Below are 21,147 nucleotides of genomic sequence, written 5' to 3' on the forward strand. Positions count from 1 at the left end.
GACGCGGGGCTCGAACTCACGGACCGCGAGATCGTGACCTGGCTGAAGTCGGCCGCTCAACCGACTGCGCCACCCCCAGGCGCCCCGAATATATTTGTATTCTAATTGCCCATTACCCATGCACAGAATCTGGCAGATGAGTTTCAGAAGACAAACACACGGAACGTACTTTTGCTTGTTGCATTGCATCGGACCTAAAACAAAAATAAAAAAAGAAGGGTTGGAAATTCTACAATAGAATTTGGGCACCATAAAAAACATTGATTTTTCAGCAGAATTGAGAAGAAATTCTGTAAACATACTTTTACGATTTGAGGATTATAGCTCTCCCTACAGGCAGCTGCGAATGACTATATTTGTTATCATGAAAATGTTCAAAAATCATATAATTGAATCTCAACAGATAGATTTTTCCTGTCTACATCATAAGCATTTATACCAAATTCTTCTAAAGGGTAGTGGTTCTCAAGTGCTTCCACGAAGTTAAAAGTAACTTTTTTTTTTTTTTTATGTGGACACACTTCGTCATGCCTATTGAATTTAAAAAGAATAATGAGAGGGGAAAAGTGTATGTTCATAGATCTAAATGCAGGTACAGTAAGGCAGACACTAATAAAGGATTCTTTTAATAATAGGGTGACCACAGAGGAGTGTATCCACATTTGGCTAATATTTGAGTTGGAAATTGATTATAAGAAATTATGTTAATATTCAAACAGATTTGACAATCCTCTGAGAAGGGTATTTTCATCTCTTTGGCTAAACTTCTTGAGGCGTTTACAAAACTTTATTTAGAAGCATTATCAAATAATCAAAAGTTTTAATTTTCTATTTTGATACACTTTTTCCTATCAAACTATACAGTGTTGCAGGATATATACTTCCCAGTGTACAAGCCAAGAAGGGTCAGGCTGGTTCAGTAATGAATTACCCACCCACCCACCCCCCCCCCCAAAAAAAAGTTGCATTCATTATTCAGTTAGTGCTATTTCTTTCTCTTCAAGCAGTTCTTAAAACTGGTATGATGTGAACGAGTACATAAGGACATAGTACCTAAATGGTTACTGTTCTCTTCAGAAAATGTAATCTATTATGGATTGCCTCTATTAGAGAATACAATTTGGGAGCCATCTTTCATCTTTGTCACCAAAAGAAGAATCAACTTTAAAACAGATTTCTTTTTTAAAGTATATAAATGTTACCTTAAATTCCATTCAGGGGGCTCCTGAGTGGTTCAGTTGGTTGAGTGTCTGACTCTTGATTTCAGCTTAGGTCATGAGCTCACAGTCATGGGCTTGAACCCTGCACTGGGCTCCACTCTGAGCATGGAGCCTGCTTAAGATTCTCTCTGTGTCTCTCTCTGTCTCTCTTTGTCTCTCTCTCTCTCTCCCTCTGCCCCTCTCCCCTGCTTGCACACGCACTCTCTCAAAGGAAATTTTTAAAACTTTCAGGAGGTCCCCTGGTACGAATTAACTTTTATGTTTAAAATTATTAATCTATTGACTGACACGTTATTTTATTTATTAGCACAATGATTTTTTGGAGACTTCTCGGACTTCATTGGGTATAGAATTTCCACATCCTTGATTGTTTCTTTTTGTGATAGTCACGACTGTGAACTTTTATTCACATTGTTGTACCTATTCCCAGGGACAGACGTAACTGGTCTACTAATAATAAGGAAATTTTTTTCCATTTATTACAGTTGCAGCTTGATACAGTCCAGATTGACCACTTTTATTATTTTAAAATATAGGCTTGGTTTTGTTCTTACATACATATATATACACACACATATACAGACACACATGGATGGCCGATTCCTCTTACAGGCTTTTAAAATCATTTATGTATAAGGAAGAGGATCCATACAAATCTATAAAGTACTTAAATAGTTGTCAGTTCAAACTCTTACACATTCGAGGGTAGTTACATACAATATTTTAACCAGTAAAACAACAGCTACAGATATTTGACAAAATCACCAACACCATCCTCTCTCCACAAAGAAGCATTACACACAAATTCATTAACAAACCTCAAAAGACAAATTCATATGCACTTGTTAAAGGGATGCCTGCTTTATGTATTTCAGTGAGAAAAAAAAAGAAAATGTATGTTTCCATCAATTCAACTTTGAACTTCAGGTTTAAAATTGACCTTCAAGATGTTCTCATGAGATAGAGTGTTTGTAAAGAGTTTTAACTCATAAAATTTTTATTGCAGTTATAACCTTGTAAGTAGAAACACTTGACTGAACGCATGCAAGTTGAATTTCTGAAATGAAAATAGCTCTTCATATTTGATACTGAAATTTTCTTTAAAGACTGTAATCCCTGCAGTATTTTACGAGTACAACTTAGTAGCAAGTGTTCACACAATCCTGTGTTCCAAATATTTCTCTTACCATAAAATTGTTGCATTTAATCTCACACATCAGTATGAAGAGTTACTGTCATGTTGAATATAGATGAGGATTGCTTCACAGGGCAATAAAATGCGTATGCTTTTTGGTGAACATGCTATATCACCACTTCCTGCTGGTGAGCATCAAGTTGATTTTGAGTAGTCCTTAAATAGTATGTATTGGCAGACTAGAAGCATTAGCGAGTGAATAGTTGGGGGTTTGCAGATTATTTCCTGACCGTCTTAATTATCATTTGAATGGTATAGAATGAGGATTTTCTGTTATGTCACTTTGAGTCTTTCTCCAAAGGATCATAGAAACACATGAGCTAAAGGCACCAAACAAAACCTTGAATGTTTAGAAGATCACACGCTTAACCCACATATACTTTGTGCATCTTACTGGCACTTCATTCCAAAATGTATGGGACTAATGGAAACTCCTGTACATTATCCAAGTTCATTTCAAGGCACTGTGGTCACCGAGTTGTCAAGACCAGGGTAACGTATCTGTCAGAAGGCATTAATAATAAGCTGTAGGTGCACCATATAATAAGGCTTATTAAGTCTACTGTAAATATTTTTCAAATATTGGCAGTGGATCACCCCTCACCTCTTAATAAGGTTTCTCTGGATTCTTCATCCTTCTGCTGACAGCTTTACTGTTTACTGAATGTGCAGTAAACTTTCTGAGAAAGAAGTCTTCAGATGTCAGTTTGATTTTTAAAGCCTATTGTTTTAACTGGTAACATTTTTTTCTGAATACATGGTAAATTGCTGTTAGGTATGCTAGCATTTAACATTAGAGGTCACTGTACGAAATAAGAAACAAAGCAAATAACCCAATACAACTGAGCTGACCAAAATCCTCACCTGCTTTGGGAAAAAAAAATACTGCTCTGTGAATCTTCCACACATTTCTCCTATTGTTTGCTTATTGAAACTCTAAGACAAAAATCCCTTAGAAATGTTTAAAAGGCAAAGTTAGTCTTAAGCAAACCAATGTTGTCTGAGCAAAAGAGACCAGTGATGAATGATGGAGTTTGGAGTAGTTTTTGGAATGTTTTTCATAAGATTTTTAAATCATATGTCAGAACTAAGCTTTTTAAAAAGCGTTTTGGCAGTCACAGCAACATGGCTTTTGCTGTTTGATTTTATTAGGCATAAAATGACTGATCTTTTGGTATTCTCTTAGAAAAGCTGACAGCTACTGTGTAGAACCCCCAGGAATAATAATGATAGGTATCAGAGATATTGATTAGATGAAAGATTCACTTATGTTTTTCTGCTGAAATATCAATCCTGATAGATGGCTTTTAAACCAAAACATTGCATTAGCACACAGTAAATTCTTTCGGCGGTAGAACAAAGGAGCTACAAAACAAGAATTGCTGTGTAATTTTTAAAAGAGATCTCAGACTAAATGATGTCGCGTTTACTAATTTCACATATCGCAACGAAAGTGCTGGCACCTACTATTTAGTAGATGCTTCATAGGGGCCAGGCTCTGTGCTTTATCGCATTTAATCCCCTCCATAAGCCTCTGAGAACAGTACTCATTATCTACTTTTACAAAAGAAGATAAGTGATTTGCTTAAGGTCTCACAGCTGGTGAGTGGCCAGACCTGCCCTAACATGATGTTTGTTTGACTACAGAGTTTGGGCATTTAAGCCAACATATGTCACCTCTGATTTTCCTCGAAGTTCCAAGAATATTCTTTATCCTTCATGCACTCCCTCTGATTGTAGTCGGAGAGAACAGGTTGATTGGTTTTGAGGTTTTAGAGCTGTAAAGGAAAGTGAAGTAAAAAAGTCAGTTAATTAAGTCAAAGTGTTTCAGAGAAAGATACCCCTGGTAAAAGACCATCTACCTCAAATTTTAGAAGTGGGCCCATTAGATAGATGAGTTGTAGTTGAATGTAAAGTGTGTTGGTTACTAATTTACTATTTCCCTTGGGAAATAAAAGATCATCATGAGGGAATTGTTGGTAGGAATCAAAAACAAAAACAGATTTTGATTCAGGATGTCAAATTTCTAGTCCTCACCTGACCACTAAAATAATATTGGCTTACTCAGTCAACAATCACAAAAAATGATGAACAGTTTATTCGAGTACATGCTTTTTATTTTCCTTCACAGTCAAGTCATAATAACAATGGAAAAGCCATGCAAACAATCAAAATAGTTGAGTTCCCTTAACTCTTTTAAGAGTTAGCATTGTTTTAAATTTAAATGGTGGGTAAGGTGAGGGGTGTGTGTGTGTGTGTGTGTGTGTATTTCAGTGTTTAGGGCTTTTCAAGTTTGTAATCTAGCATTGTCTTTAACATTTGGCCAGAGACCTATTCTTTTCCTTTGAAAAATTAAGAGTTTGTTGGAAATGTAGTCCACTAAGGCAGGTATTACACTGAGCTTTCTGATTTATTGCATTAATTCCCACAACTGTTGAATGCAAGCATTCTTACAAGGGAGGACACTGAGGACCTAAGCGTCAACTTAGCCAACTACAAAGCAGCGTGCGGGAGTTGGAACTCAGCCTCAAGCTTGAGCCCAGGCCCTTAAGCTCTGTTTAATTCTGCCCCTAAGGACAGTCAGTCTGCCTACAGCCCCCCCGCCCCCCCCCCCCCCCCCCCCATCTCCATCCTAGCAGTCAGGCAGTACCAAAAGCCATGTGCACTGACTTTTCTGCTCATTAAGTAGCTGGTCTTGGGGGTAATGGAGGTAAGGGAAGAATACATAAGGGATCTGAGACTTTATACGTGGGCTCCCGTCAAATTGGACACTGTCCCTTCTCCCAGCCACTGCACCTGCGGGCCGTCTGAATGGCCTTGGTGCTACTCACTCCTGTGGCTGGCTCCTGCTTGCCTCCCGTCGTTCCTTTCTCTCCATTTTCTCTTCAAGCTTTTTGGGTTTTGGTGGTGGTGGTATTTATTTTATTAAGAAAAACCATATTAGTTCTTAATCGTATCTACTTTCGTGTATCATCTTTTCACTTCACGGATTTGAGCCTTTATTCTTGCTAGAGTATATATTTTAGTGTGCAGATTTCCTCTTTAATCTCATTGTCTTCCAGCTCCGTAAGCATTTTTAAAAATCTCATCTATTTTATATTATTTTTTAGTATTAACCTTTCATCTTTATTGGGATATAAATTGCTTATTTTAAATTTCTTTTTAATTTTACTTCCTAATTTCCTGATTTTCTTTTTGCCCTTCATGTTCTTTAACAAAACAAAAAAGTTCCTTCTGTTTCTTTTCATTGTGTTTCTTAACTTTTCTTTTCAATAGTCAGCCAGAGTTACAGCCGCAAAAAAACGGCAGCCTTGAAAAAGTCTCCAGCATTTCAATCCTACTTGCAATTCTTATATATTTATCCCAGTTTTAGTGTTTATTGTATATGATAAGGTATTCATATAAATAATTGAATGAAGTAGAGGTATAATGGTTATGGAATCTTCAGACTCACATAGACACAGGTTTAAGTTGGCTCTCTCTTGGGCAAATTGCTTCACCTCTCTCAAATTGTTTCCTCCTCCGTAAAATTGGAATCAGCCTACCTTGCCAAGGGTTGCCGTGCAGATTAGAAGTAATGTATGTAAAGTGCCTTAGCGCAGCATCTGGCACATGATAGGCACTCAAGAGATAGTAGCTTTTTTCTTCCAGAAGATATCGTGAGTAGCATAAACATCTCCCGATTTTAAGTTTTATGAAAATAATCAGTCATCAGGACTTCAACTGGGTTGTCATTATCTGCCTCAAGCTGTGTGGCCAGGATGGATCGGTAACACTTTAGGAACAATGCACCCACGGCCCGCTGGCTCCCGCCGCCAGAGGTGGGTCACTCTAGGGGATGCTCGGCTGTCTGCGGTGATCTGGGTTAAGGAGAGCAAAGGGGAGCAGGCCTCTGAGTCTCCTTCTGGAATATTAACTTAGCTGATTAAAACAACATTTATCTTATGCGGAGAAGTGTGCCCCTCGGTTTTCTACTTCTCTGCTTTCTCTTTTCCTTCCTTTTGCCTCTTGTTCTTGCCTACAAAGCAGCAGACAAGTCTCTTGCTGTATTTATTTCCTTTTTCTTTAATCATCTTCTATGTGTTCTATGTATAAAAGTAAGTGGTGGAACACAGAAATGAAGGATGTCTCTGCCCCTGAATTAATAGTGGTAATAACTAACATTGATCACCTATTGTTTGCTAAGTGCTGTATTTAAACCCTTCCTGAATATTATTTCATTTAAAAATGCTAATTTTTGTAACAGTCCTAGGGCATAGACACTATTATCACCTGCATTTTTATAAGTGAGGAAACCAAAGCTTAGCAAGGTGAAGTAACTCGCTGAAGATTAAAAATCTAAGTCACTGGAGAACCTGAGAACCTAAGTTCCTAGGGACCTTGTTATGATACAACAACTGACCTGGCTTGGAACCAAAACATATTTAAGAGGATAATTACAACATGATAAGCTAAAGGCTTAACTATTGTGAGAGCACAAAGGAGAGAGGGGTTGACTGAAAGTAAGAAAGGCTTTATTGAGGAGATCGTGTTGGGCTAGGTTTTGAAGGATAAGCAGGAGTTTGCTAGGTGAACAAAATAGAGAAGGAACATTCTAGGTAGACGGAAAATTGTGTGAAAAGCCAACACACGTGAAAAGACATGAGATGATTTGAGGGAGATGTTCTTTGTGGCTGGAAGAATATAATGTGTCTGATGAGTGTGGTGACCAAAAGTCTGGGGATGTAGTAAGGCCAGAATGAAAGGGTCTTGAAGGCCCCTTGGGTGCTGGAGCTGATGTCTGTTATTTTCTGCCCATGTTAGAAGATGGGAAGGGAATTAGTGTTTAGTGAGATCTCTATGTGCCTTATTCACATTATTTCATTTAATTTTCACAACCATACAAGGAAGTAGGCAATTATTATCATTATTATTATTATTATCAAAGTATACAAGTTATAAGAGAAGCTCTCACTAAGTTCTCACAAAATCAGCATGCTAATGTAGCACCCAGAAAGGGAAACAGAATACGGACGCCCAAAGCCGCCGTGTGTCCTCTCCCAGAATTATACCCCCAAGGATAACAGTACCCGGCTTCTAACACCATGGTTTAACCTTGCCTATTTTGAGCTATGTAAAGTGGAATATGGCAACATGTCATATGCTGTGGAGGACTTCTTTTCTTCAACATTATACTTGTGGGATCTGTTAACGCAGGCATACACAGCTGTAGTTCATTCCTTTTCATTGCCGCATAATGTTCCATCGATGACTACATCACGAATTATTTTGCTAGCCTCAGAGTAGCTATTATGATCTCTCCTTCACAAATGATAAAACTTGGGTAGGTTATAAATAGCTTTAAATCACAGAGCTAAAAAGCGGCAGAACTAAGACTGATCCAATACTATCCCATTCGAATGCCTGGAGGGCGGTATCAGATGGGGCTTGAATCATTGAATCTCTAGTCAACAATACTATATCGAGAGCATTGCACCATGATTTATTGTGCGCCAGGTACCCTTCTCGCTGTCGAGGGCACAGCAAGGAATAAAACAGATTCCCTCCCAATAACATTTAGATGAGAAGATAGCATCGACCACCATATAGAGCATCATATATGGTACCATCGGCTGCTGTATACAGCAAGGAATTTGTAGCAGGCCCTGTTCTAAGTGCTTTGCCTGTATTACTTCATGTATTTTGAAAACAAATCCCAGGAGATAGGTACAGTAGCTCTTCTCATGATCCCCATGTTACAGATGATGATGTGAAACGTGGAGAGTGCAAGTCCCCCGCCTTATGTCCCACAGTTAGCACACAGAAGAACCAGGGTTCAAATCCAGACAGTTTGGCTCCAGAGTCTGTGCACAAAGCCACAGAGCCTTGAGGGGTAAAATGATAAAGAATACCGTGGTAAGAAAGCTGGTCTGGCTAGGATGTGGGAAAGGCCTCCCAAGGAAGGCATGTGTCAGTTGGACACCTGAATAGTGACGAAGAGGTTCTTGTTTGAAGATCTAGAAAGAAAACCTCCCAGGCACAATGAACATCATGTAAAACGGCTCTGAGTCAGGGATGAGTTTGGCGTGTTTAAGGTCAGAAAGAAAGAGGACAATGGAGAGAAATGAGGTCTTAGCCACAGACAGGTTGGAGCTAGAGAGACATGGGGTGAAATACCACCTTCAACACATACTAGGAGCTATTTTTCTTTCTACATTGTTCTACCTTGTTGGTTTCATAACCAACTTCATTGGTCTCTTCCGTGGAATAACATGTTCTGTAGAAAGGCTTAGAACAATTTCTTTATCCATTCATCCGTTGACGGACATTTAGTCTCTTTCCATAATTTGGCTATTGTTGAGAGTGCTGCTATGAACACTGGGGTACAAGTGCCCCTATGCATCAGCACTCCTGTATTGCTTGGATGAATTCCTAGCAGTGCTATTGCTGGGTCATAGGGTTTATATACACAACGGAATACTACGTGGCAATGAGAAAGAATGAAATATGGCCTTTTGTAGCAATGTGGGTGGAACTGGAGACTGTTATGCTAAGTGAAATAAGTCATAGAGAGAAAGACAGATACCCTATATTTTCACTCTTATGTGGATCCTGAGAAACTTAACAGAAGACCATGGGGGAGGGGAAGGAAAAAAAAAAGAGGTTAGAGAGGGAGGAAGCCAAAACATAAGAGACTCTTAAAAACTGAGAACAGAGGGTTGATGGGGGATGGGAGGGAGGGGTGGGTGGGTGATGCGTATTGAGGAGGGCACCTGTTGGGATGAGCACTGGGTGTTGTATGGAAACCAATTTGACAATACGTTTCATATTTAAAATAAAAAAAAAAAAAAAGAAAGACTTAGAACACTGACGAGGCAAGTAATCAGCGTTCAAAATTTTGTTTCTCCTTATTCCTGTTCCCATGCTATCCCTCCCCAAGGACACTGGTGCAACCAGGAACTGCGAGAGGTCGTCAGTAGCTTGTGATAGAAGGTGACTATTTTCTCAAAGTCTCCCGTCTGCTCTTTTTCATTACTGGTTGTAAATCACCAAGTGGGGTTTGGAGCTGTCATGAAGGGCATCTCAGGTCAGAATCCTTTCCCCATTCACGTAGCAGATGTGGCAAGGGTCGGAGTGAAAAGAGAAGGACGCCCAAAGAGCTGGAGGCTCAGTGAAACTTTACCAGGACACCTCTGAAGTCCAGAACTGCATTTCTCGATGTCTGTCAGGGTGCATTTCAAACGAGAAAACGGCCTCTGTTTGGGATTAGCACTGTTTCAAGGTGAGACAATGTTATGCGCTGCTCGTCGGATGAGTCGGTTCTAATTATATGCCTCCTTGATTGTTCTGCAGATTGATTAGAACCATATTCAAGACATTTGTAGATCATAGTTCCTGGACACTTCTATATGTTAGCAAATCAAGTATAATTTATCCCTGGAATTATTGGTTAGGGACGGCTTCTTTTTTTCAATGCATGTTCTCTCTAGCTTATAATTTTAATTAGTGCTTGCTCCCAGTTCACACCGAGAATAGGGATGATTGTCACTTCGGCACTGATGCACAGCCTTAGCTTGTAATGCAACTTTGACTTTTACATTCAGATTCCTTAATCAGTGCTGGATGTAGGATAAGGGAAACAGCTGAATTAAAGTTACAGTGCCGTAGGAAATTGAATAGCCCTTCAATTTAGGAAGTGAATTTGAATTAGATTACTCGTAGGCAAGACTAGGTCTGCCAATCCAGGTATCCTTATCTACCATAACCAATTTTGAGCAACGATCACCCTTTTCCTGCACCCAGATCCAAATGCAAGTGACTAGACCCACAGGCTGGAGAGGGCTCCGTGTAAGAGGGGAGACCTTGCTGCCTGGCACTCTGTTGCTCATAGCTTCTTGAGGAAGGGAATCGCAGGTATTATTGCGAGGCGATTGCAGAAGATTTTGGTGATTAGATTGCCTCATCGTCTATCCTTCTGCCATAAAACGACACCAAATTTTCTTCCCCTTTTTCTGTTGCATTGAAGGAGGTAAACAAAGGCTTCCCTGGTGCTTTTTGCTGTAGCAAATGCCTATGTAGGAGGGAAGGACAGTTAACTTCCTGAAAATGCAAAATAGCTGTAAGAAAAAAACCTGCTTTGAATTTCTGATTACCCTCTTTCTACCCAAGATAATATTGTATTGTTTCTTGCAAGATCTAGTATCTTGAACAAGATAATTATATTCCTCCTGAAACTCAAGCAGAATTTTCCCTCTGTGAAATACAAGAAAGCTACCTATTTCAGAAAGATGTAAGGTTAAATTTAATCACTTCATCTCTGATCTTCAAGTGAAATTTAATTATCAATGTCTTGACATACATTGACTAATGTACAAACAGCGCCAATGAGTGCAGAAGAGAGGGAACGTGTGCAAAAAATAATAATAATAATAAAGAGTTGAGAGGAGTTTGACAGAAGTTTGAAAGTGTCGGCAATGCAATCTGATTCAGCAAGTTCAAGCTCTTTCCTTCCTAAAAATGCAGCTGGTATTAAAATGCAATATTGCTTGGCAGTGCAAATATGAATATTTAACAGTAACAAGCTGATGCAGTTTAAATGTTCACAGGCCCTGGTTTAACAGAGTTTTGTGAGGGAAGATTTACTTTCCTGAAGTGAAAGGAGGTGTTTGAAATGAAGTAGAATATCCTTGAGGATTTTTATCACCCACTAAAGTTTGAGGAAGGCTGTTTCATTGCAGAGTTGAGTTTGATCATCAGAAAGCCAGTGTAAACTTTGCCCTTAATGAACAGTCTGAGTAAGGAAAGAATTTTCCCAAATAAAATTAAGGCTTGATATTTGTCGTGTTAGTCAAGATGCTCCAGAGAAACAGAACCGGTAGGATGTGTGTATGTATAAAGAAAGGGGGGCGCCTGGGTGGCACAGTCGGTTAAGCGTCCGACTTCAGCCAGGTCACGATCTCGCGGTCCGTGAGTTCGAGCCCCGCGTCAGGCTCTGGGCGGATGGCTCGGAGCCTGGAGCCTGTTTCCGATTCTGTGTCTCCCTCTCTCTCTGCCCCTGCCCCGTTCATGCTCTGTCTCTCTCTGTCCCAAAAATAAATAAACGTTGAAAAAAAAAAAAAAAAAAGAAAGGGATTCATTTCAAGGAACTGGTTCACACTGCGAGGGAGGCTGGCAGGTCCAAAATCTGCGGGTGGAGCAGGAAGCTGGGAGAGCTGAGGCTACAGTTAAGTCCCAAGGCCTGCAGGCTGAAGAATTCCCTCTTGTTCAGGGGAGGTCAACCCTTTGCTCTACTCCGGCTTTCAACCGGTTGACAGAATCTCCTCCACAATCTGCTTTGGTCAAAGTCCACTGATTTATTGATTTCTTTATTACTGAAGCATAGTTGACACCCAATGTTACACTAGTTTCATGCACTTTTTTGTGGCCAGAGTCAGGAAGAGCTATGGCATTGCTATATCCCAGAGACTGTAGCTTTTCATGATCCCTGTGAAACTGAAACAACAGTCTTGGTATCATCTGGTCTTGTGGCAGTCTAGGAGAGCTCCTTACCAAGAATACATAGTCACTGGGATTTGGGTTAGATATTATTTATATCAACCTGCTTACAAGCTAAGGATCTCAAGAGATTGCCCCCAGGAAGGCAAATGACAGTAACACACCCTATTGGGTAAATGAGAAAACCAAAATGGCACCATGATAAAATATTATAGCAGAAGGGGAAGGGAATATCAGCCTTCTTTAAAAAAAAAAATTAATGTTTCTACTGATTTCTGAGACAGAGAGAGACAGAGCATGAGTAGGGAGGGGCAGAGAGAGAGGGAGACGCAAAATCCGAAGCAGGATCCAGGCTCTGAGCTGTCAGCACAGAGGCCTACACGGGGCTTGAACTCCAAACCATGAGATCATGCCCTGAGCCAAAGTCGGTCGCTCAACCAACTGAGCCACCCAGGCGCCCCATCAGCCTTTTCTCTTAATGAAAAGTCATCTCAGGGGTGGCACCTGGGTGGCTCAGTCCGTTGAGTGACTGACTCGATTTCAGCTCAGGTCATGATCCCAAGGTCATGGAATTGAGCATCAAGCTCTACACTGAGTGTGTAACCTGCTTCAGATTCTCTCTCTCTCTCTCTCTCTCTCTCTCTCCCTCTTCCTCTACCCCTATTCCCAGCTCATGCACTCTCTCTCTCTCTAAAATAAAATTTAAAAAATAATTTTTAAATAAAATGCTTAAAAAATTTAGTAGTTTTGGTAGTTCAAACAAGTTCTGGAGATGGATGGTGGAGATGGTTGCATAACAATGTGAATCTACTTAATGACACTGAACTGTATACTTAAAAATGGTTAAAATGGTAAATTTTGTGTATATTTTATCATAATTTAAAAACTTATCTGGACTATTTTCCCATGTTTAATCTCCTGTTTATTATAAAATATCAATTATTTAGTTAAATATTTATTTAACCTATCTGCAACTGGTATAAAATAGACCCAGAGACTAATTGAAAAGAGTCTATATGAGACCTTAATGTACTAAAAAGGAACATTTCACTGCAGGAAATATTTTTACTTTTGGAGAAAAAAATTTTACCTTTGGAGAAAAAAAAAATCGATAATCTTACCTGAGGTGACATGTAAAAACAAACAAACAAAGAAAACCATGAATATTACAGAGTTAAATATAGCAGTTGGAATTTTTAAAGTTAAAAAAATGTAGATAGAGATGTTTAGATATAGAAAGACTTTATAATCAAAAAAAGAAAGATTTTATAATCATAAGACCAATGAAGGAAAAATTATATAAATAGGAGTAGATCACATGCAACATAAAAGTCTCCATAGAGGGGCGCTTGGGTGGCGCAGTCGGTTAAGCATCCGACTTCAGCCAGGTCACGATCTCGCGGTCCGTGAGTTCGAGCCCCGCGTCGGGCTCTGGGCTGATGGCTCGGAACCTGGAGCCTGTTTCCGATTCTGTGTCTCCCTCTCTCTCTGCCCCTCCCCCATTCATGCTCTGTCTCTCTCTGAGAGACAAAAATAAATAAAACGTTGAAAAAAAAAAAAGTCTCCATAGAAATAATGAAAACAAATACAAAAATCAATATTTAATAAAAACATTAAAATGTATTCAAGCTTACTAGGACCAAACATATAAACTTTTACAGGGGAGAACGCATCAGTTAGTAATATAAGCAGTTCCAACATCATAACAAAGTGTCTCACTGAAGAACCTGACTTACTATTTTTACTAAATTTATCAGCAGTGAAACCACAGTTGTTTGCACTGTTTTGGCCTTTACAGATTTATGTAGGAATTTCTGAGCAAACTCAATGAAGAAAGCACAGAGATAATTAGATTGTTAAGACATCTACACAGCAAACTCAAAGAAACTGGTATTTATTAAATCTAAGGAAAAGCATTGTTTAAAACAGTAAAAGTAGAAATATTATGTTATCAAAAGGCACTAATCAGTTTTGTTTCTACAGAAGAAAGAAAAAGAAGAAGTGGTTCTTGCAGGATAATTTATATCACAGTCAAGCATTTTGGATATTCCAAGGCACCAATTTTGCAGTAGGTTATGAAAGATGGTTCGAAAAATCTTTCCAGATGATATTTTAAAACAGAGAGAGATTTTATTCTAGCTCAGGTGCTTTTGTTTTAGGTTAGAAGCTCTACGAAAAACCCTCTCAAGTTTTGATTCCAAATCCAGACTTGATGCAAGATAGCTTTATAAATGCATGTTTTAAATAGATCTCAATGCTCAATAAAACCAGCTCTCATGCTTCAGCCTGAAATAGTCCCCTACCTTCACAGAGTCCACTTACACATGGCACTTGGTCTGTTACAATATCAAGCAAACAGAGCAAGTTATCCTCTCAGCCAAAGGAATTCTGGGTTTGTGAAAATTAGGTATTCTCTCAGACTCCATGTAAAGTAGATTAAACGAGGTAACAGTGTGAACAACGTGAAAATGCCTCTCTCAGAACTGGGAGCCACCCCAGCAAATAAGACTTGCACCCTAGCAGAACATATAGTTGAGAATTAGAAAAAAAAAAAAAAATATATATATATATATATATACACACACACACATATACACATACATATTCATATATTCAAGGCTGGTTTTACATTAGTGTTATAAATAATTATAATATTAATATGGAGAATGTTTACTATGTGCCAAACACTCACTTACTCCTTCAATAACTCTGTGAAGGAGGTAGTATTATTATCCCTTCCTAAGATGAAGAAGCTAAGGCACAGAATGGTTACAAGAAATGTGGAGATGTGAAGGGACATGGGGGGGGGCAATCCGGTTGGAAAAAGAGCCTGAGGATAAATTGTGGGAGATTTACAATACTGTGATACAAGTTTATACTTTATTCTAGGCAGGCTTTTGTGAATTTCTGAGGACAGAAATGACTAACCATGGTATACTTACAGCATTGGTCACTGTTCTTATTACACTGGTGAATATGTACCAGGGTAAGAACTGTAGTCTTGAGATATTGAAAGGGCTTAGATATTAGGTAAGGGAGAAAAGAATGGGGATGGGAGGGAGGTCCTAGGTTGAGACATTATGGAGAGAGGATATACAGAAACTTGATTGCTAATTGTATGTCATGAGAGGGAAAGGAAAGTTGAGGATGTTTTCTTTTTATTAATTTCATAAAGAGGGTAGGATTGCATTTCATGAATAGTATCTGCACGCAGTTGACCATAATTTCCGAAATGCGTTAATTATCCAGGTCATTAACTTTCATAAGTTTTTAATTTGCTTATTCAAAATTTAAATATCCTGCCAAAACCCAGGTCTCTTAATACATGAAAAAGTAAGCCAAGGCTATTTTTGAATTTGTGACTAAATAACAAAGAGATTCAAATCAACTCAGGCAGTTAAGGGAATAGATGATGTCAGTAAATGTTTCTCGAATGAATGGGTCAAGCAGGTAAGCTGACCTTTTCTCCCATTACGGTAAATTGTTCTAAAGTTGAAGACCTTTTGGCAATTCTTTTGAGTCTCATCAAGTTCAAACAATGAACCACCAGTGACAGGATTTAGATGCTCATAACTCCCAAGACAATAGAGGAAGAGAAGAGATTTGAGAACCAGGACCTCCAGTTGTACATGCAAGGAAAGAGGACCATGTATATTGGTAGTATGAGTGGGCAGTGAGACTCCCTCGTCCCTTCTTCCACTCATTCTAGTCATTCTTGGCATCTCTTACCCATTCTTCTCTCTCCTCCCATACTAATCTCCTTACCACTCAATTCGATTTTCCACCCTTCATTCAGTTTCTGCTCTCCTTTGTTCTGGAGACACCTCAATTTTCTTCTCGTTGCAGACCTTTATGCTTTCCAGTCTCTGTGTCTACAGTGTTTCCCCTGCTTGGGTTTGCCAAAAGCCTTCCCTTACAGTCTTCAAAGATCTCTTTCATTTCCCTTCCCCTCTGCAGCCCATCACGACCGGGAGTGTGATATTGAATCTCTCCTTTATTCTAACGTGCTGCTTGTTTCACTCCTCGAAAACCATCACTGCTGAACGCAAAACATAATGTAATACTTACTTAGAATAGGCCTGCTTTTGCACTAATATCACCCAGGTTGGATAATTCTATTTGACAACATTAATACCGTGTGGCTGAAGTGTAGGCATGTAGACAGCAGGAGGTGATTTTATTTAGCTCTCTTAGAAAAGCACAATGAGACTCACTGCACTATTAATAAGTACTGCAGTACCATTTTGTAACACTACTCTGAGGAATCAGACTAAGGCTGAGTGCAGAATGGCCAGATTCTGGCTGTGTGTATTTGTGCTTCATGCTGCAAGGTTTGAACCTTGAGGTCAGAGACCTGAGAGAAGGAAAAGGAAAAAGAAGGTGAAAACCACACGTGTCTTTGGGAATCTCCACCTAACAAGCCTGCCCTCTCTTCCCGTTGGGAATGTGTTCATCCTCCCTGCATCCTGGTTTAGGCTGGCTGTTATTATTTCTTCTCGTACACTCTCCCCTCTGCTTCATTAGCTAATCATAGAGCAGGAGCCGTTCTACCAGCATGCACTGTTTCTTCGAACTCTGCAAGTAAAGCTAACACTCACTGCTTAATCACTTTTCTCTCAACAGGTAAGGATAATAAAACAGTGGGGAAAATGACAAAATTTAGTGCACCATTTTCTGTGTTAGGAGTCATGAACTAACTTTTTCTCTGACGTTCAATCACTTATTGTAGCACAGCAAGGAACTCAAGCAGGTGCGACCTCAGCATCTTCACTCCTGAGATCGGAATGAGCGGTCTCCTCCAGTTCAAATCCCGGGCGGATGGTGCCTGCAGGACTGACTGCGAGATGGCAGCAGAGGATCGAGCAAAAAGGCCTTGGGCTGTCTTTTTGTAGCGTATCTGCAGGGCCCGGTGCACCTGAGATAAAACTTATAAAGTGAAGTTCCAGAAGGGACAGTTATAGATGTCATCTACTCCAATGTCCGACTTGTAGATTAAGAAACCAAAGCCCATGAGGCTGAGGTGACTTTCCCAGGTGACTCTGGATATTGAGTAATAATGGGCATTGACTGACCTGACTCCTATGACAGATTACTGAATTAAGTAGCTTCAGTGAACTCTGATAAATATTTCAGATTTTGATTTATTATATTTTTATTTACTATGGCCTTGGTAAACACATTTCTTTTCCTCCTTCCAAAGCAAGTTCGTTATTGTCTAACCCGACAATGTCCAATTGTCGCTAAACAATTGTTTAACGAGGCCTAGCACTGTACTAGGTACACTGTCCTAAGCATAAATACGAAGTATAAGACATAGTCCCTGCCAATTTGAGGTGTACAACCTAAATATCTCTCAGGAATTACTCCATGCTTAAAAATCGAATCTGGACTTGGTTGCCAGTATTGCAATGAACATTCTTTAAAGTCAACAATTTAAAGCAAAACATCACACCCCACATTTATTGTGGCATTCAATTTATTCCTAGCAGTATTAACTTCATGATTTCTTCCTAGTAGAATCAACTTCATTATTCCACGGGGAATGGATCATTTTGGGGGACGGTTTGTTACTATGACATAAGAATATCCCATTCTAACTAATAGAGAGATATTGGCGTTCTGAGCTTATTTGCTGTTATTCTTATTCTGTAGCATTGTGTTGTAGATAGGGTATATTATTATTTATGTCAGATAAACAGTGATCTGAAGGAAATTTTTCTTGACACATGGTTTATCTTTTTGTGTTGCTCTACCAAATAGATTTTTTGCCTATGATTCTGTGATTCTCCATCAGGTCTCTTAGTGATGGCTTTTTCTCTTAGGATGGGTTTTCTATAAGACAAAACTTGAAGTGAGAGGTTAAGTGCCAATAGTTTATGGAAGTAGAAACCCAGGGAGGTAGAAGTGAAGTAAAAGGAGAGCAAGGCCAGGAAAGGAGAACAAATATTAAGGGAGGTAAATTACAGAGCTGACCGTAACTTGTGATAAACTGTTTTGTTTCTCAAAATGTCTTCAGCAAAGCTGAATGAAGTTAATGTGCCTCCAAGCAGCGGGGAGGATAGATGGGAAGAGCTCACATGGATCAACATCTGCCCCATGGGATTTGAGCTCCCAGACATTTCTGAGGGGCATATGCATGGATGTGGCAGAATCTCAAGCCTCAGTGGTGACAGGGAAGTCCAGGAGCAAGCAAGAGCTGAGGCTGCTGTGCTGTGAGAGACATAGGGGTGCTGGGAACACTTGCCACAGCAGACAGCAGAGACTAGCTCCACGATGGGGGAGTAGCGCTCCGCCTTCCCTTCAGTCCCTCTGCCCAGACAGCATAGCAAACGAGCAGACCTTGGGGGATGCATAAACTGAATTGGTTCGAGTTGTATAACTCCAAAAAGACAGTAATACTATAGTCTAAGGATTAAAAGATATGACGTATACGAAGTACTTAGCACAGAGCCTGTCACAAACTAACTGGTAACCGGAGGCCATCAAAAAACAATCTGGTAACAATTTAGCTGGTTAAGTATATGTGTTTTGCATATTTCTTATTTATTGTCCTCTTATCATATCCCTGAACAGTAGGAGGGCAGTTCTCATTCCTATTTTACTTAGGGGAGGGAGCCCAGTGAAGAATAAAGGCAACAGAGGCATTGAATTACTTCCCAAGGCCAGTCAAGCCTGGAAGATCTAAGAACAGAAGGCCAACTTATCAACACAATATGTCCAGTTCTCTTTCTTTTAGACTACTTTGATTCTTAAGTCACCGTAATGTTTCTAGTAATTTAATTGAGAACCAAAAGAGCCAGACAAGCAACAAAAAACCAAACGTAACTTTTATGCTACCATTTCATCTTGTACTTGATACCTGGATTTTTGGTAGCCATGAAGACCTCAATGTTCCTAACTAGAAAGAGGAATATTCTTTTTATAACTTAAGAAAAGTTGAGCTGTCAATTCTCATCTGATATATAAGGCGGAAATATTGTGGAAAGGTAAGATTCAGATTTATTTTCTAATCATTTCTTCATGAATATGTAAAGAAAATCTTTTCAAAAATATGTAAAGAAATCAATAGCTATTGTTTTGAACAAGTAAGTAAATGGAAATCTTGGGTATCTGGCAAAAATGGATGATGAGCCATTTCTCTGTGGACTGTGGACATTTCTAATTTCTTTCATAAAATATAATTTTTGGCACTGTAGACATTTCTAAATCATTCTTTCATAAATGTAATTTTTTGCTTATAAGACATATGTTATTATACAAGAAAATAAGCAGAGATAAGCAAGAAGAAAAGAAATTGGTATATAGTCTCAATAGCCAGAATTAACCTTATTTTTAAAAATTTTTTTTTCAACGTTTATTTATTTTTGGGACAGAGAGAGACAGAGCATGAACGGGGGAGGGGCAGAGAGAGAGGGAGACACAGAATCGGGAACAGGCTCCAGGCTCTGAGCGGTCAGCCCAGAGCCTGACGCGGGGCTCGAACTCACGGACCGCGAGATCGTGACCTGGCTGAAGTCGGACGCCTAACCGACTGCGCCACCCAGGCGCCCCCAGAATTAACCTTATTAAACATCTTAAAATCAATTTTCCTTCTCAGTCTCCCTTCCTTTCTCCCTCTGTTCCTTTCCATCCTCTTCCTCTTTCTCTCCCTTGTTCCTATTTCTTTCTCTTTTTCTTTTTTCCATAAAACTACTGTTTTCGCTGGATTTTTATATTCAACATTATAGACTCTAATAATATTTTGAATTCAAAAAGAAATTTCTACACATTTGTACTGCCTTAGCAATTTTATCTAGTAATTCTCAGAAAATTTCTAACTAGAGGCTCCACTTGACAGTTGTATAACCTACATTCAGAGCTTGTTTTGCTGAAGGTCACGTAGACTGATATCCTAAGAACTTGGTTGTATTGGCTCAGACAGTGAGAATCATCAGTTTAATTGACTCCCCTCATCTGCACTGGGGAGTGAATGACACAGAGGTATTGGACCTAGTCACTCACCATTAGGAACCACCCTAGCAATTTATGTTCTTCATCATGAAATATTGAATTGCCCAATCACAGAATTATAAAATTGCAGGTGTATTATTGTCAGAATTTCAGAGATCTTGAGGATACTAAAATTGATTGAGTATGCTAATAAAAACATCACACCCTAGGCAATTTGGTGAGTAAGAGTCAACAGCCCTGCAGAATGGAAATCATTCAGGGAAAATACCCAAATTACCAAAAAAAAAAAAAAGAAAAAAAAAAAGATTCCTAAAATAAATTTGTAATAACACATTGTCTTCACTATTTTTGTAGCCTGTGCCATTCTGTCTGTGGTCTGTGCAGACAAGGAGCATCATGAGAGAACAGCTCTTGCATTGAAAAGGTGCAGAAGTATAATTTATGACACCTTGCAAACACACTGGGGACTGGGACATCATTTCACTTTCAGCTACTGGCGTGCAGGAAAAGCAAAGGAAAAGTATTAATGTGATACATCATTGCCTTTGGAAATTGGGAGAATAATTAAGTTCCTTCCTGACTCCCATTAACACAGTTTGCCATTTGCTATAACCATCCAGCCCCTACATACACCTTGGAGTGATACTTTATGAAAGAAACAATGAGAAATCCCAAAACTTGAGGCAAACATTCTATAAAATGCAACTTGGGAATGCCATGAGTAGCCCATCAACATTTTTGGGGGCCCCCACTGCATATCACTTAATGGGTGTAAACTGCAAATGTGAATTGCAATGGGATTTTGTGGAGTCAGTTCAGTATATCAATCACCCATACTGTTAAAAAAAAGTGATTGAATTAAACAAGGTCAATTTAGTCAAAGTGATCGAACTAGTTGTAAATAGAACCACAATCATGGTCATGTTTCCTAAGGTTCTTGCACACTGTGTGTTTCTTGGAGCAAGTGAAGACCAGTTCCAGAAGCATTTATCAAATGCCTGCTATGTGTTCAGGCTACGTATAGGCATACCTCAGAGATACCGTGGGTATCTCTGACCACCACGATAAAGCAGGCATCGCAAGAAAGCAAATCAAGTATTGGTTTTGGTTTTCCAGTGCATATAAAATTAGTTTACACTAACTGTAGTTTATTAAATGTGCAATATCATGTATAAAAATATACATATTTTAAATAAAAAATACTTTATTGCTAAAAAATGCTATCACCTGAGCTTTCAGCCACTTGTAATCACTGATGACCATAACAAATATAGTAATAACTAAAAAGTTTGAAATGCTGGGGGAATC

Source organism: Herpailurus yagouaroundi, unplaced genomic scaffold (assembly GCF_014898765.1).
Source record: "Herpailurus yagouaroundi ecotype Mexico unplaced genomic scaffold, PumYag 77, whole genome shotgun sequence".
Taxonomy (NCBI): Eukaryota; Metazoa; Chordata; class Mammalia; order Carnivora; family Felidae; genus Herpailurus; species Herpailurus yagouaroundi.